General features: G+C 31.7%; 1 long non-coding RNA gene across 4 annotated transcripts; it reads left to right on the top strand.

Annotated features, from left to right (window-relative positions):
• The first annotated feature begins 283 nt into the window (after nt 1-283).
• Nucleotides 284-3,129, top strand: LOC144560684 (uncharacterized). 4 transcript variants are annotated; one of them, XR_013513447.1, is made up of 3 exons: nt 284-570; nt 1,296-1,680; nt 2,756-3,129. It is a non-coding gene; the product is annotated as an uncharacterized LOC144560684 (long non-coding RNA). The 4 variants fall into 4 exon arrangements; XR_013513445.1 differs by having other exon boundaries at nt 2,751-3,129; XR_013513446.1 differs by having other exon boundaries at nt 1,296-1,708.
• The last annotated feature ends 11,801 nt before the right edge of the window (nt 3,130-14,930 follow it).

The following is a 14,930-nucleotide window of genomic DNA, read 5'->3' as shown; positions in this document are numbered from 1 at the left end:
CATCCACTGATATGAATCGTTTGATGGGTGATGAAGGGTCATGATTACCAATGGATGCCTCCATTATATGGGCTGTGAGCAGCAGGCCCATTTCGCTGAGGTAACATACTATTTCTGCTTAGATCCACTATAGATGAAATCATCTGGATCCTTTAATAACAGTGATAATTCTGATCAAACAGCTCCGATCTAAACATAAATATTGTGTTACCTCAGGAGATGTAAATTTGTGGGCAGATGCCTAAGTGTGACACACACAGAGTTCTTCTCTGGGACTTGGTGTTTTTCTTCCAAAACCAAATCAGAGATGTATAATCCAAAACCCTTGTATTCTTTCTTTCTGGATCGCGCCAAAATCTCTAAATTTTTGTTTCCCTTCTTTGTTCCCCCTCGAAATTTCACCAATATTCCTCTCGCGCTCTCCCTCTCGATCTACAAACTTATTTTTTTTGTCATCTCCCGCTCTCCCTCTTTCCTCACTAAACCTAGCCACCAATTCGCCTAGGGTTTAACCCCCCTCCTCCCCTCAGCTGCACCCCCGCCCTCCGCTCTGTCTCCGATCGGCAACTGGTAACTGATTTCATTTTAATTTACATACACTAGTATTGTTCTTTCTTATTTACTGCTACAACCCTACACTAGCGACAACTGGTAATTTATCACAAAATCAAGGCTTTTCTAGAATCTCTAGAAATCAATTATTCTTGGTTCTACCAATTTGTATCTCAGTGTTTGGCATTGAAAAAAGAAACCAGTGATGTAGCATGCATATTTTATTAATTGACCTTAAACCACTTTTCTATTTTTAATTAAGTGGTGAGTTTATATCTTGTTTCTCCTTAAACCACTTTTCTGTTTTTAATCAAGTGGTGAGTAACGAGTTTGACCTTAAACCAGTGATGTACCTTGTATAGCCTTTAAGGGCTAGATTGCATTTTCTATTTTTGTAGCTCTTTCATGTGAATTGTTTTTTGTGCATTTTATACAATACCTCTATACCGGTCCATACCTTCTATGTACAAGCCTCTAATACAACTGTACCAGCATATAGTCATTCATACATTGCAGTTTCTTTTCTTCTATACACTGAGCGTTAAAATTGACATCTGCCATGTATATACTCAGAGTTTGTGAGCGTTAAAGAACGATGTCTAACTCTCTCCATATGCAATATTTCCTTTCTTTGTGAATGTTTCCTAATTTTTGCAATATTTTTAACAATTTATTTATCACTTTTCAGTTTGTGAGGTACAGTTTGGATCATTCTGACATGTTGTTTTGTTATTTTTGTGTAGAACAAACAATAGATCCACTGTTATGGCTGATGGTTTCGAAGGTTATAGTCCTTGTTATTTTTGAAATAGAATGGATAGGGCAGTTTTGGTTAAGAGGGAAGTTCCTTTCTACCCCTTTACATATGAAGTAGAATGGATGGGGGCAGTTTTGGTTAATTTTTGAAAAAAAATATTGATAACGGTAAATTATGTAGTCTTATACAAAAGATTTATGATAATGATGGACCAGTATGCAATAATGTAGAGGAGATCCCTGCATCAACAGATTCACAGGAGCAGCCTTGCGAGCTAGCGAGCATCCGTGCGAGCCAGATGTTTAGTCGTGCGAGCCAGTTGAGTAGTCTATGAGTGAAGTTTTGCACAACAGTTGGGTCTACATGAGGAGGTATGCAGCAGCAAAATGACAATTGCAGGTCTTTTTTGGATCCTTTACCATTTACCAGTAAAGCATAGCCCCAAATTGGTCAATTAGTAAAATTGCCCGTAGGTTAGGTTTGAAGACTAGATTTTCTAAATTAGGTTTAGGGTTTAGAATTGATTCAAATTGCCCAAATTTTCTTTTTAGTTGTTATATGTTATGTTGTTCGTGGCTGTTAATTTGAATAATTATGAAATTGGATAAAAAATTGTGTCAATTAGTAAGTAAAATTATGTCTGCTAGTAAAATTAGTAAGTAAAATTGTGTCAATTAGTCAATTAGTAAGTAAAATTGGGTATAAACTTGTGATAATTTCAAACTTATCAGTCGAGCTATTTGTGTTATACCCAAAGCAACAGAACATTCTCCAAACAAAAAAAAAAAGCAACAGAACATTCGTCTATGTTTCAAACATCATGTCATGTGTAAAAGATATGAAAATTAAGATGAAAACAAAAGGACAACACTATGGCACAAGTGTTGAGTACAGGTATTTACACAAAGGGAGATCTTATGTATTGCATCATTTGTCAAAATATTTTGTATCTAAATTAAATAGATTGGCTTCTTCTATTACACCATTTTATGTATTACTTCTTGTGAGCACTGTTTGCGTCTCCTATTATTGATAATAAGCTATTTAGTTGATATAAAGGGTAATTTTATGAATTCAAAAGTAGTGATTTTGTTGGCATTTTTTTTTTTGCTGGAATATGATTGCTGGAGTTATCTTTTAATGAAGAGGAAAAACTAAGGACAAAGATGGTACATTTTATTTCTTTATAATATATTTTTGTCGGCACCTATTCAAAATGCAGCGGGTCAGTATTATTTTGTGCTTTGAGATTTTGTAATTTTAACACCGGAAGTAAAAGCAGGGCCAGATCAAAGAAAATGACTAAATTGCCCCTGTTAAAACTTCTTCTGGCGAAGTCAAATTAGTTTTTACTGAAACATCTGATTAATTTTGGTAATTTTGAAACCTTTGGTCTGTTTGATAAAAAGTTTTTGTAATACATGATATGGGATCTGTATAGCATAGCCAAGATTGGAAGGGAAGGGAAAGGAAGCACTAATGAATAGTGATATTGACTGACGAGCTAGGTCGCATAATGCGCGATCGAGACCTACTGTTGCGGTTACAAGCTGCATGATGTTGAATGATGAGCTATGCATTGCTTCTTGCCAAGGATCTCGAAAACGCACTGCTACTTAGATGTGGTCTGAAAGCATGCATGCACATATTTTATTTTGTTGTTGAGGTGTATAATATAATGTAATATAATTGGAGCATTAATTGATACTTAATTTCATGTAAAATTGTGGATCTCATTTTTACAATTTTTTTACGAGTTGTTAGTAATGGTTATTAGGAGGTGTTATATAAATTTTTTTACAATTTTGTTGTTAGTTATGGTAGTTATGGTTCTTATTAATTAGGATGTGTTATATAAATTATTTTATTTTATTAATTACTGTCTGTTATTTTGGAATTAAGTTCTATGTTAATTGAATGTTCAACATTCAAAGGAAGATCTCAATAAATGGAAATGTTTATGTCTCCAGGAGCTAAATATTTCCAACGGTAGTCTCATGGAAATAGTTAGTATAACTAAAAAATAATATTAATTGCATCAATGAAACATTTTCAAGGGCATAGTAGCCAAGTATTTCCGTGAGCCTTCCTTATAAAATAATATAAATATAATAACCAAAACATTTCCAAGGGTAGCTCATGGAAATAATATGTGTTACAACTTCCAAAACATTTCCAAGGGCATGGGGTCAACTATTTTCAAGGGCCATCAATAAAAAATAGTATTTGATTTGTTTGGCGGGTCATGGCTCATCCAAAAGTATTTCTGAGGGCAGACATGAGACATTTCCAAGGGCGGACAACAGGGCTTTTCCATCCGCAACAATTTTCGTCGACCTACCGTTGGAATTTTTAAGTGTGTCAAAAGTGCGTCAGAAAACACCATTTTATTTCTGACGACCTCTCTTATCCTTAGAAAAAGCTAAACTTACCTTCAGAAAAAGTGCAGATTATAGTAATGACTTATCGGTTTGTTATTACCCATTGAATCTCTTTCAAGGGATCGCCTATCAGAGATTGGGTTGCCACCGCAAGAAGACTCATTATGGGCATAATCCCATCCCCCTCGATGAATTTTGGACTTTTGTCCTATTTAATCCTTTAGTAAAGCAATCAGCAAGATTGTTTTCTGATCTTACATGTTGAATAGTAACAATTTCATTTTTTATATTTTGTTTAATTGATTTTTGTCTTCTTTTTATATTTCTGTTTAACTTTGAATTTATTAACTTTTTCTTGCAAAATTCAATAGCAGCTCTAGAATCACAATTAATTAATATAGATTGAATTGGTTGAGGTATTAAAGGTATATCAGATAATAATTTTTTTAACCACTCTGCTTCGATACAAGTGGTATCTAGAGCTATCAATTCAGCTTCCATTGTGCTAAATGCTTTTAGCAATAATGGTTTGTTTAGTTGATTGCCATGAAATTGCGCTACCTCCTAAAAGGAATACATATCCTGTTGTGGATTTAATATCTAAAGAATCTGATATCCAATTTGCATCAGTAAATCCTTCTAAAACTGATGGATAACCCATAAATTTAAGACCATATGATGTAGTTCCTTTAAGGTACTTAAAAACTCCTTGTAATGCTATCCAATGTTTTTTATTTGGATTATTTGCATATCTACTTAATCTTGAAACTGCATATGATATATCGGGTCTAGTTCTATTAGTTAGATACATAAGAGAACCTATAATTTGTGCATATTTTCCTTGTTCTACTGGATCACCTTTATTTTTATACAAATGTGAATTAGGATCATATGGTCTATTTACTGAATTTAAATCAGAAAATCCAAATTTATCAATGATTGATTGAGTATAATGGGATTGAGATAATATAATTGAATTAGGAGATCTAATAATTTTCATTCCTAAGATAACGTCAGCTTCTCCTAAATCTTTCATATCGAAATTCTGTGATAACATTGATTTTGCTTTATTTATTAATTCTATATTTGGAGCAAGAATTAATATGTCATCTACGTAAAGACACAGTATAATATATTCATTATTTTCCTTTTTATAATAAAGACAATTATCTGATTCATTAATTTGAAAGTCATGTGATAACATTGCATTATCAAATTTTTCATGCCATTGTTTTGGAGCTTGTTTTAAACCATATAAGGATCAAACTAATCTACAAACTTTGTTCTCTTGTCCTTTGGCTATATATCATTTTGGTTGTTGCATATAAACTTCTTCTTCAAGATCTCCATGTAAAAATACAGTTTTTACGTCCATTTGATGTATTAAAAGTTTATATATTGATGCTAATGCAAGTAAAATTCTTATTGTAGTTATTCTTGCAATCGGTGCATACGTATCAAAATAATCTATACCGGCTTTTTGTGTATAACCTTGTACTACTAATCTAGCTTTAAATCTTTCTATTGTTCCATCTGTTTTGAGTTTCTTTTTAAAAATCCATTTACAACCTAAAACTTTAGTACCTGGAGGTAAATCAGTTAATATCCAAGTATTATTACTTATAATAGATTCAATTTCACTATTAATTGCTTCCTTCCAAAATGATGCTTCTGGAGATCTCATTGCATCTTCATAAGATTTTGGATTATCTTCAATTAAATAAGTTATATATTCTTCACCAAAATTCTTTCCTATTTTCTCTCTTTTACTTCTTCTTGGTTCCAGTGAATAATCATGATTTGAAATTGAAATAGATTTTGATGTAGATGGTAAGTTCGTATAATTATCATTTTTAAATGGAAAAATATTTTCAAAGAAAACAGCGTCTCTAGATTCTATAATTGTATCATTTGATATTTCTCTTATTTCAGATTTAGTAACTAGAAATCTATATGTATTACTATTTAGTGAATATCCTATAAATATATCATCTACTGTTTTTGGACCTATTTTCTTTCTTTTTGGTTCAGGAATTATTACTTTTGCTAAACATCCCCAAACTCGAAAATAATTAAGTCTAGGAGGATATCCTTTCCAAAATTCATATGGTGTTTTATTTTTATCTTTAACTGGAATTCTATTAAGAATATAACATGCTGATAGAAGTGCTTCCCCCCACAAATTTTGTGTTACACCTGAACTTATTATCATGGCATTCACCATGTCTAGTAATGTTCGATTTTTACGTTCTGCAACACCATTAGATTGGGGTGAGTAAGGAGCAGTAACTTCATGTATAATTCCATGTTTTTCACAAAATAATGCTACTTCATTTGAGGTATATTCTCCACCTCGATCTGATCTTAAAATTTTTATTCTTTTTTCTTGTTGATTTTCTACTTCTGATTTAAATTTCTCAAATTTATTTAGTACCTCGTCTTTAGTTTTTATGAGATATATATAACAAAATTTAGAGTAATCATCTATAAATGTTACAAAATATCTACTTCCACCTCTAGTAGGGCCTTTATTAGAATCACATACATCACTATGAATTAATTCTAATTTTTGGGTATCTCTGAATTGAATTGGTTTAAATGACTTCCTTGGCATTTTTGATTGGACACAAGTTTCACAATTTGAATTAATATCTAATTTAAATTTAGGTATCAGATTTAGCTGAGACATTTTTTCAAGTTTTTTATAATGCACATGTCCTAAACGACCATGCCAATTATCAAGTGAATTATTTATATTGTTATTTTTGATAGCATTTGAAGAAGTTGACTCATCAGTAGAAATCATTGACACCTCATTAACTAAATGAGAAACAATATTTAATTTAAATAAGCCATCCGTTACATATCCTTTTCCAATAAAAACGTCATTCTTAGAAATTACAACTTTATTAGATTCAAGAACTATTTTATATCCTAATTGTACTAACAAAGATACACTAATCAAATTTTTTCCAATATCAGGAACATGTTGTACATCTCTAAGAATAATAGTTTTTCCGGAAGTAAATTTTAATTTTATTTCTCCAACGCCTAATACTTTGACAGATGTTCCATTAGCTACTGTTACACTTCTTCCACTTGAGATCTGACAGGATGAGAAATAAAATTTATTAGTACATACATGTGTATTTGCTCCACTATCTAACCACCAATCTAAATTTGTATAAGTAAGATTAATAGATGGATTTATAGATATTAACCTGAAAGATGAGTCAACGGGTTTTGTTTCGATCATGTTCACTTGAGATTTGTTTTGACTTGAGCTGATCTTCTTATTGGTTTCAATCTTCTCTTTTTTTCGATAGAAACAATCTTTTGCATAATGGTTGTCTCAGCCGCAAACATAGCAGAATTGATCACTATCACTCTTTTTCTCATGATTGGGTCTAGAAAATTTCTTTGATTTATTAAACTTGTTTTTGTGCATATTTCCACTTTTCTTGAAATTTCTTCCGTGAAACTTGTGATTCTTATTCTTATTTTGAAAGTGTTGATTTTTAATATTATTTTGCTTTTCAGTTAAATGAACTTTGGATGACATTTGATCTTCTTTTCTTAGTCGAAGTTTAAATTGATCTTCAATTCTAATTGATTGAATGACAGACCTCATTTCAAGTTTATTTTGTGATTTTCTAAGATCTTGAGCAAACTTTGACCAAGAAGGTGGTAATTTATCTATGAGACAAGTAACTTGACAATTTTCATCTAATTTTGTCCCTCCACCTCTATGTATTTCTTGAACCATATTTTGAAATTTATGAATCTGATCATTGATAGGAATTTCGTCAACCATTTTATAACTATGAAAATCAGAAATTGTAAACCTTATTAATCCTTCATTATCCCTACTATATGCATCCTCTAATGCATTCCATATGTCTATAGCCTTTTCATATTTTCTATAAATTTCATAAAGATCATTAGAAAGACAACTTAAAATTCGAAAACGACAGTGAAACTCTACTTCCTCAAGACTAGGTTTTGATTTGGAAGTGTCCTCTGTGGGAGTTTCTTGAATGCCCAGTGTGGGAGTTTCATGATTGCCCTCTTTGCTAGTTTCTTTTGTATATGGTGCAGTTTTTCCTAATACAGGTATTAAACCTAATGCAATTAACCATGCTTCCATTTGTTCTATCCATCTATTAAATCCAGATCCATTAAATTTTTCAGGTTTGAGTGTATAAACATCGTCTAGACCCATTTTGAGTAAAGAAGATATAATGATAGAAAATAACTGTAATTTAATCAACAGAATAAAAATATAAGAAATATTTAGAGTAAAAGCTTGCCTAAGTAATTCTGTCTAATGATATAAGAAATATTCCTTAATCAAAAACAGTAGAATTATGTAATCTAAGAAAGTATACTAATAAACTATTATTTCTTGTCTTGTCCAATTAAAGAGAAAATTCGCTTAAGATTGTTATTTTTTTTAACTTTAAAATATAATAAAAAATATCGGATAATTTTCAGAAAATAAATTATAATTAAAATTGAGTTACCCGGATTGTGCGAAGCACTGTCCTTAAGCGAATTCCGTCTCTACCGTGCAAGATTTGGAATCGCAACCAAGATAATCCGGGATAGTCAACTTCTTGGGACACGACCGTGGAAGTGACAGATGACAACTCCTTGATACCCAGCAATTTATCGAATAATATTATTGTAGTAGTGAATTGGAAATCTAGAGGAATAATATGAATAGGTTAAGATGATACGGAAAGACTGTATTTTTTTTTTCTGTTTCTGGTTTATCCCTAAGAATGAGAAGAAGGACTTATATTTAGAAAGTCAAAAACGTTTTTGCATGAATTAGGGAAGAGAAAGAGACAAAACTGCCATATGCCTTGAATACCCAAATAGGAAACGCATATGCATGATTGCTGTGAATATATTTACTATTAAAGAGTAATAAATATGAAATCAATTGTCACCAACAGAAATGATTTACAGTTAAAGAAATATATCTCAGTTTTAATTTCAAATCTTCATATCATATCAACGGAAATAATTAATACATAACGGCTAGTCAATCAATTGAAGATAATATGCAAACATATTAACTTGAAATTTTGAGTTTTTAATGTTTAAATTCCAACAATATTTTTTCATAGTAATTAGAAAACACAGTGTTTGTGTTAGGGAACAAACAATTACTTATCCAATAGTTCGTCACTTGCTATATTAGAATGTGAATTATTCTTGGGACTGCAAGAGGGTAAATTACAAATTATTTTTGAGTTTTTTATTGTTGTTGTAATGTCGATTGTTTTCAATTAGACTATGTACCTAGTATGTACTGGCTCACATTGTAATGTTGTTACCTGAATTACTAAGATGAGATCTTTTTGTTTTGTTTTTGCATATCAGATTTTGCACGTGTCACATACTGCTATTTTCCAGCATGACTTTGCGATCATACCTAATGTACATGTGACAATCGTCAAGAGGAATCTGTTGACAACTGACAAGTGAATGTTTCATTATTTATCAGTATGAGCTTCTTTTCACAAACGAAGATCTACAAGAAGATCAGAAGCTAAGCAAGATAAATTTTTTTTCTTAGTAGCTTTTGATAATATGTATCGGTAACTATGTATAGGTTAGAGATAGTGTAATTGGGGTATAGTTTGAGGAATGAGATAGTATAATGGTTGATGCTTGTGTAAAACTAATTGAGCTTTAGTGCAAATGATATGGGTGCAGCAAGTGTATTGGAATTTGCTTTTACCTTGATTCCATTGCTGTTCTTTTCTTTTCATCTGTCTTTATATTATGGCAAACTTCTTGCGTAAGGAATTTTGTAGTGATATAATATTCTACTAAATTAATTAAATTTCTTTCATTTAAGAGCTTTTATGGCTGATTACAAATCATTCTTCTAATGACTGGAACAAAATTTTGCTATTAGCATACTATTACTTTTTTCTTTTCATTTGATTTCATATCTTTCTTCTTAACCTTGTACAATACATAGGAGCACTCAAACAGCAAGTGCACTGCTGTTTCACGGTATCCCTCTGAACACATGACACATGAAGTGTCACAAGCTATCCCTCTTCTTTCAAGCACATCACGTGTCAAGGTGCGATCTTTCAATGTCAGATAAGCAAATATGCGCACTGTGGGTGGTACTGAGTATTTCCAAACTGTCAGAAATTGAGTTCATATTCTGTCACACGTACCAGTGCCTCATAAGCTGATTTGCTAGAGTATGAACCTGAATTTTCCCATCACCAAATTAGAGAATCAGCTCTATCAGAAAACACGACCGGCTCCAGAAATGTTGGTGTCAGGACGTGTTTATTGTCATGGGCATCTCTTAAGAAAATTGCAAACATTTGGGGTTTAGTATCACCTCTAGATCAATCATACAATACCAGACCCCGCCAGTTATCATGCCAAAACGAAATTCTTGTACCAGTACCTATTGCCCATACTGTGCACCAGTTGAAGATGCGTTTATACTTGGATAGCTGCTTCCAAAAGGAGCCTGATGCATTCAACACCAAGGAAGTTTGAATTGTTGTTATGTTTTATGTGCAAAGCCTGTTGGTATCAGAGTCTTACATATATCAAACAATTATGAGCATTTTCTGTTAAACGATCATAATCTGATGGCAATTTTCTCAAACTAATTGGTTGCATTTTAGTCCAAACCAAGGTAAAAGCCAGAAAATGAACGCTGGAGATGCTCCTAGTTTTTCGTGCGCAAGTTCAGGAATGATGAAAAAAAGAGAGGAGCTAGGTGTTGTGCGAGAGAAGAGAGAGCACTGATTTGGAGGGGCGCGGAGGAGCTCTGTGGGCGGTGCGGAGGTGTGCTGTGGAGGGGGCTAGGCGGACTGCGCGTAATGGGGAAGAAATGTGGGGAAAAAAGGAGAAGGGGAGATCATGTCTCCAGGCGAAGGATCAGATTCGTGTTCTTTGATTAAGGGTATTTTAGGAATTATTATTTTTTATTTGTTTTAAAAATATTAATACAGTATAAATGGCAGATTTACAATTAACTAAGTTTAGGATGGAAAATTCTCAATTTTAAAGTTTAGAGTGACATTCTCACATTTTGAAGATTTTAAAGTGGCATTTTCACAATTTTCCCTTATATGTATGGTAAGTGCTAATTAAATTTTAGACCACGATTTAATTCAAAAACTAAATCAATTTTAAACTTCACGAAAATTGAATATATATTTGTTGGATTCTTAATTTTTCTGTCGATTTAGATGAATTAATCAACTTAATCTTAAATTAATCCGTACATAAAACCAAAATAAAAAATGATTAATAAGTAATCCTAATTAAATTTCATGGTATAAGAAAAAAAAACAAAGCGGTCTTTGATCGGTGCATTGGAAAAACTCAAACAAGTTGGCTTAGGTGCACCGTGCACGCGCTGAGAACTCAGCTGGAAACAGCTGTTTTATGTTAGATGACCTGTGGACCGGGTGCAAATCTGTTTTATGTCAAGCAGACTACCATCTCTTTTTTCTCTCTCTTCAATAAATCTTCAATTGGAATCTGATTCTACACTTGGCAATCTTTTCAACCGTGGACCAGGGCCACCTGGCGAAGAAGCTAATGCCTAATGATTTTTTTTTTTTTTTTGAGAAAATGCCTAATGATTACTTATGAAACGGATACGGATGTATAAATGCCATTGTACATAAAAATAGAAATGTCTTCTATTACCATATCACGTGTGGCCATTTTTATTAATATCCTGAAAAAAAAAATTTATTTTAAAAATAACTCTGCATTGGATTTTTTTTTTTTTAAAATGCTCCGACCGTCAGGCCCACGGGCGATCCAAATATGCCACCAGACCACTCTCCCATGGGCGGGTCACAGCACTAGCGAACCACCCGTTCCCACGGGCAGTTCTCTCCTCTTTTTTATTTATTTATTTTAGAGATCTTAGTATTTTGATTTAAATAATTTTGTGAAGAAATTTTTTTCTTGTTTAGAGTGTATGCCAAAAAATAAGACATTTGATATATTCATGAAGTGATATTATGACTCTTTATAATTTTTGATTTTTTTTAATTTGATTTTATTTGTCAGTTAGATATCACAAGTCTAAATATAACACTAATTAAGGACTTGACCTTTATTCAAAAAATTTCAAGTTTTGATAGCTTGTTGATCTTTTTCTCTTTTTTCAGTTTTTATAATATATGTATAATATATATACACATATACATATACATATACATATACATATACATTGTAACATCCCAAAAAAATTAGTTCATTATTAATTAGTTATATTAATAATAATTTGTTTTAACATTGAATACACTATATAAAAATATTTTTTTTGTTCAATTGTAAATTGGATTCTCCATCTATTTCTATTTTCATTTGATTTTCTAAATCACGGAATTAGTCCTGTAATTATTTCCATTTAAAATTAAAATAATATAAATGGAAAACCAAGAGGCACCAGAAACGGACCTCTAGTTCATTCTTAATATTTATCTGATTATCATATTTATTTTATTTAATAATTATCTTTAATATGCATCTCTAGATAATTAAGTCTCTCCGATTAATCCACCCTTTCGATTCAAAGATTTACTATCTATACGGATTAAATATCAAAATGGTTAAACTTCCCTTCTCTCTCTGTTTTATATTCGACAGACGCTTCCCTTCTCTCATTTTGATATATGAGATAAATACAAAAATATGAAAATTCCTTTTTCTTACTACCACTCGATAATCACTTTGATTGATATCTCATTTTCCAACATACTCCATTAAAATTCTCATTTCAATCATTGATGGATTGTCTGTCTGATTCGAACTTCGACTACATCATAGTGATTTTGGGTTGTTACAATCGAATTCGAAATTCTGAACATCTCGTTATCATGTAACCGGACTTCTCTATAATCTGTGTTTTCGTTTTGTATGGTTGATTTGGATATGGGTATTGCATATTGAATTATGATGGCATATTTAACGGGATAGCGGGTCTGAGGTTGGAATTTGATATGTGATTGTAGCCTCTCATTGTTGGATGGATTTCCAATGGGTTGGCGGCCTTCCAATGTTGGATGGATTTCCCATTGGATTGGCGGATTAAAGGAATTGTGTTATGAGAATGTGGGAATCGCCTGTGACAGGGATTACACGTGTGTGAATATGATGTGACTTGTTTTATGGATAACCTAGACCGACGTGCTATTGCTGGTTAAATATGCGTGCATAATTTGATGTGTATTTGTGTGGATTAATCCGGTCTAATTGAATAGTTGTTAAATTAAGCCAATTGTAGAGAAGCGCGTCGTTAAATAACCGGTTACTGAGCTTTGTAGCTGACTCCGTTTTGCTATTTTGTTTTCCTTTTTGTTGGCGACGTAGGTTGACGGACCAAGGAAAGGTGTGAAGATGCTTATATAATCACGCTCCGGATGGTAAAAATCTGGGGTGTGACATATGGTATCAGAGCATTCGTTCCTCGGACTGTGATTGGGTCCTTGATTCCTTTTGTTGTCAATTTTCTTTTGATTTTGATATATCTGAATCAATTTGACGAGTATTAATTTTTCCTCATCTGAACAAGTTTTAAATTAACTTGGTAGTCCAAAAATAAAGTATTTATATTTTAAAATATTTGTTCCTCCAAAACTTAACTTTCCGATGTCTGATTATATTATTTTGCAAAATCTATTATTTGTGTATCTTTTCTAATTAATTTATATAATTATCATTTAACTTATTATGCAATTATATTAATGAAAATTATTTAAAAGAAGTTGATTCAAACTCATTTCCTCCATTTAATTTGTACAAGTTTCATTTGTTATCTATATCCAATTTTAATTTTGATATGTCTGATTTGCGAGATCAATATAAAAATTTGAGTAATTCCGTGTGACTAAATGTTGTTTCATTGAATGCATTTCTTTTTAATCTTATTTGCCCTTCATCCGATTTGCACTAGTTTGATTTTCCATATAATTAATTGAATCAATTTTATCGTCTGATTAGCATGCATAAAATATTATGATAAGTTAATTTTATTATCGATCGAATTGCATCTTTCACATACAACTCCAAATTATTCTTTCCCTTAATTTTGTGTAATTTGATTCGTTACCAACTCAACATGTTTTCAAATGCATTTCATGGGTGATTCTGACATATGAAATCCGATATATCAATTACCTTAAAGCTATTGATTAATGATCAAATTAATCTGTCTAATTAATTTAATTTCGCTAAAAATGTTATCAGTATTTCATTTGATTTATTTTTAAGAATAATGTTATAATTTAATCAGAGTTGCGCAACGATAGCGTGGTGCTCTTATTTACAAGTTTATATCTGAATTTTGCGGACAAAATTCTTTTTGAAGAAGGGAAGAATGTAACATCCCAAAAAAATTAGTTCATTATTAATTAGTTATATATTAATAATAATTTGTTTTAACATTGAATACACTATATAAAAATATTTTTTTTGTTCAATTGTAAATTGGATTCTCCATCTATTTCTATTTTCATTTGATTTTCTAAATCACGGAATTAGTCCTGTAATTATTTCCATTTAAAATTAAAATAATATAAATGGAAAACCAAGAGGCACCAGAAACGGACCTCTAGTTCATTCTTAATATTTATCTGATTACCATATTTATTTTATTTAATAATTATCTTTAATATGCATCTCTAGATAGTTAAGTCTCTCCGATTAATCCACCCTTTCGATTCAAAGATTTACTATCTATACGGATTAAATATCAAAATGGTTAAACTTCCCTTCTCTCTCTGTTTTATATTCGACAGACGCTTCCCTTCTCTCATTTTGATATATGAGATAAATACAAAAATATGAAAATTCCTTTTTCTTACTACCACTCGATAATCACTTTGATTGATATCTCATTTTCCAACATACTCCATTAAAATTCTCATTTCAATCATTGATGGATTGTCTGTCTGATTCGAACTTCGACTACATCATAGTGATTTTGGGTTGTTACAATCGAATTCGAAATTCTGAACATCTCGTTATCAGGTAACCGGACTTCTCTATAATCTGTGTTTTCGTTTTGTATGGTTGATTTGGATATGGGTATTGCATATTGAATTATGATGGCATATTTAACGGGATAGCGGGTCTGAGGTTGGAATTTGATATGTGATTGTAGCCTCTCATTGTTGGATGGATTTCCCAATGGGTTGGCGGCCTTCCAATGTTGGATGGATTTC

This window comes from Carex rostrata, chromosome 10 (assembly GCF_964058835.1).
Source record: "Carex rostrata chromosome 10, lpCarRost1.2, whole genome shotgun sequence".
NCBI classification, from domain to species: domain Eukaryota; kingdom Viridiplantae; phylum Streptophyta; class Magnoliopsida; order Poales; family Cyperaceae; genus Carex; species Carex rostrata.
The sequence above is the reverse complement of the archived record's forward strand: the minus strand, read 5'-3'. Positions and strand labels throughout refer to the sequence as shown.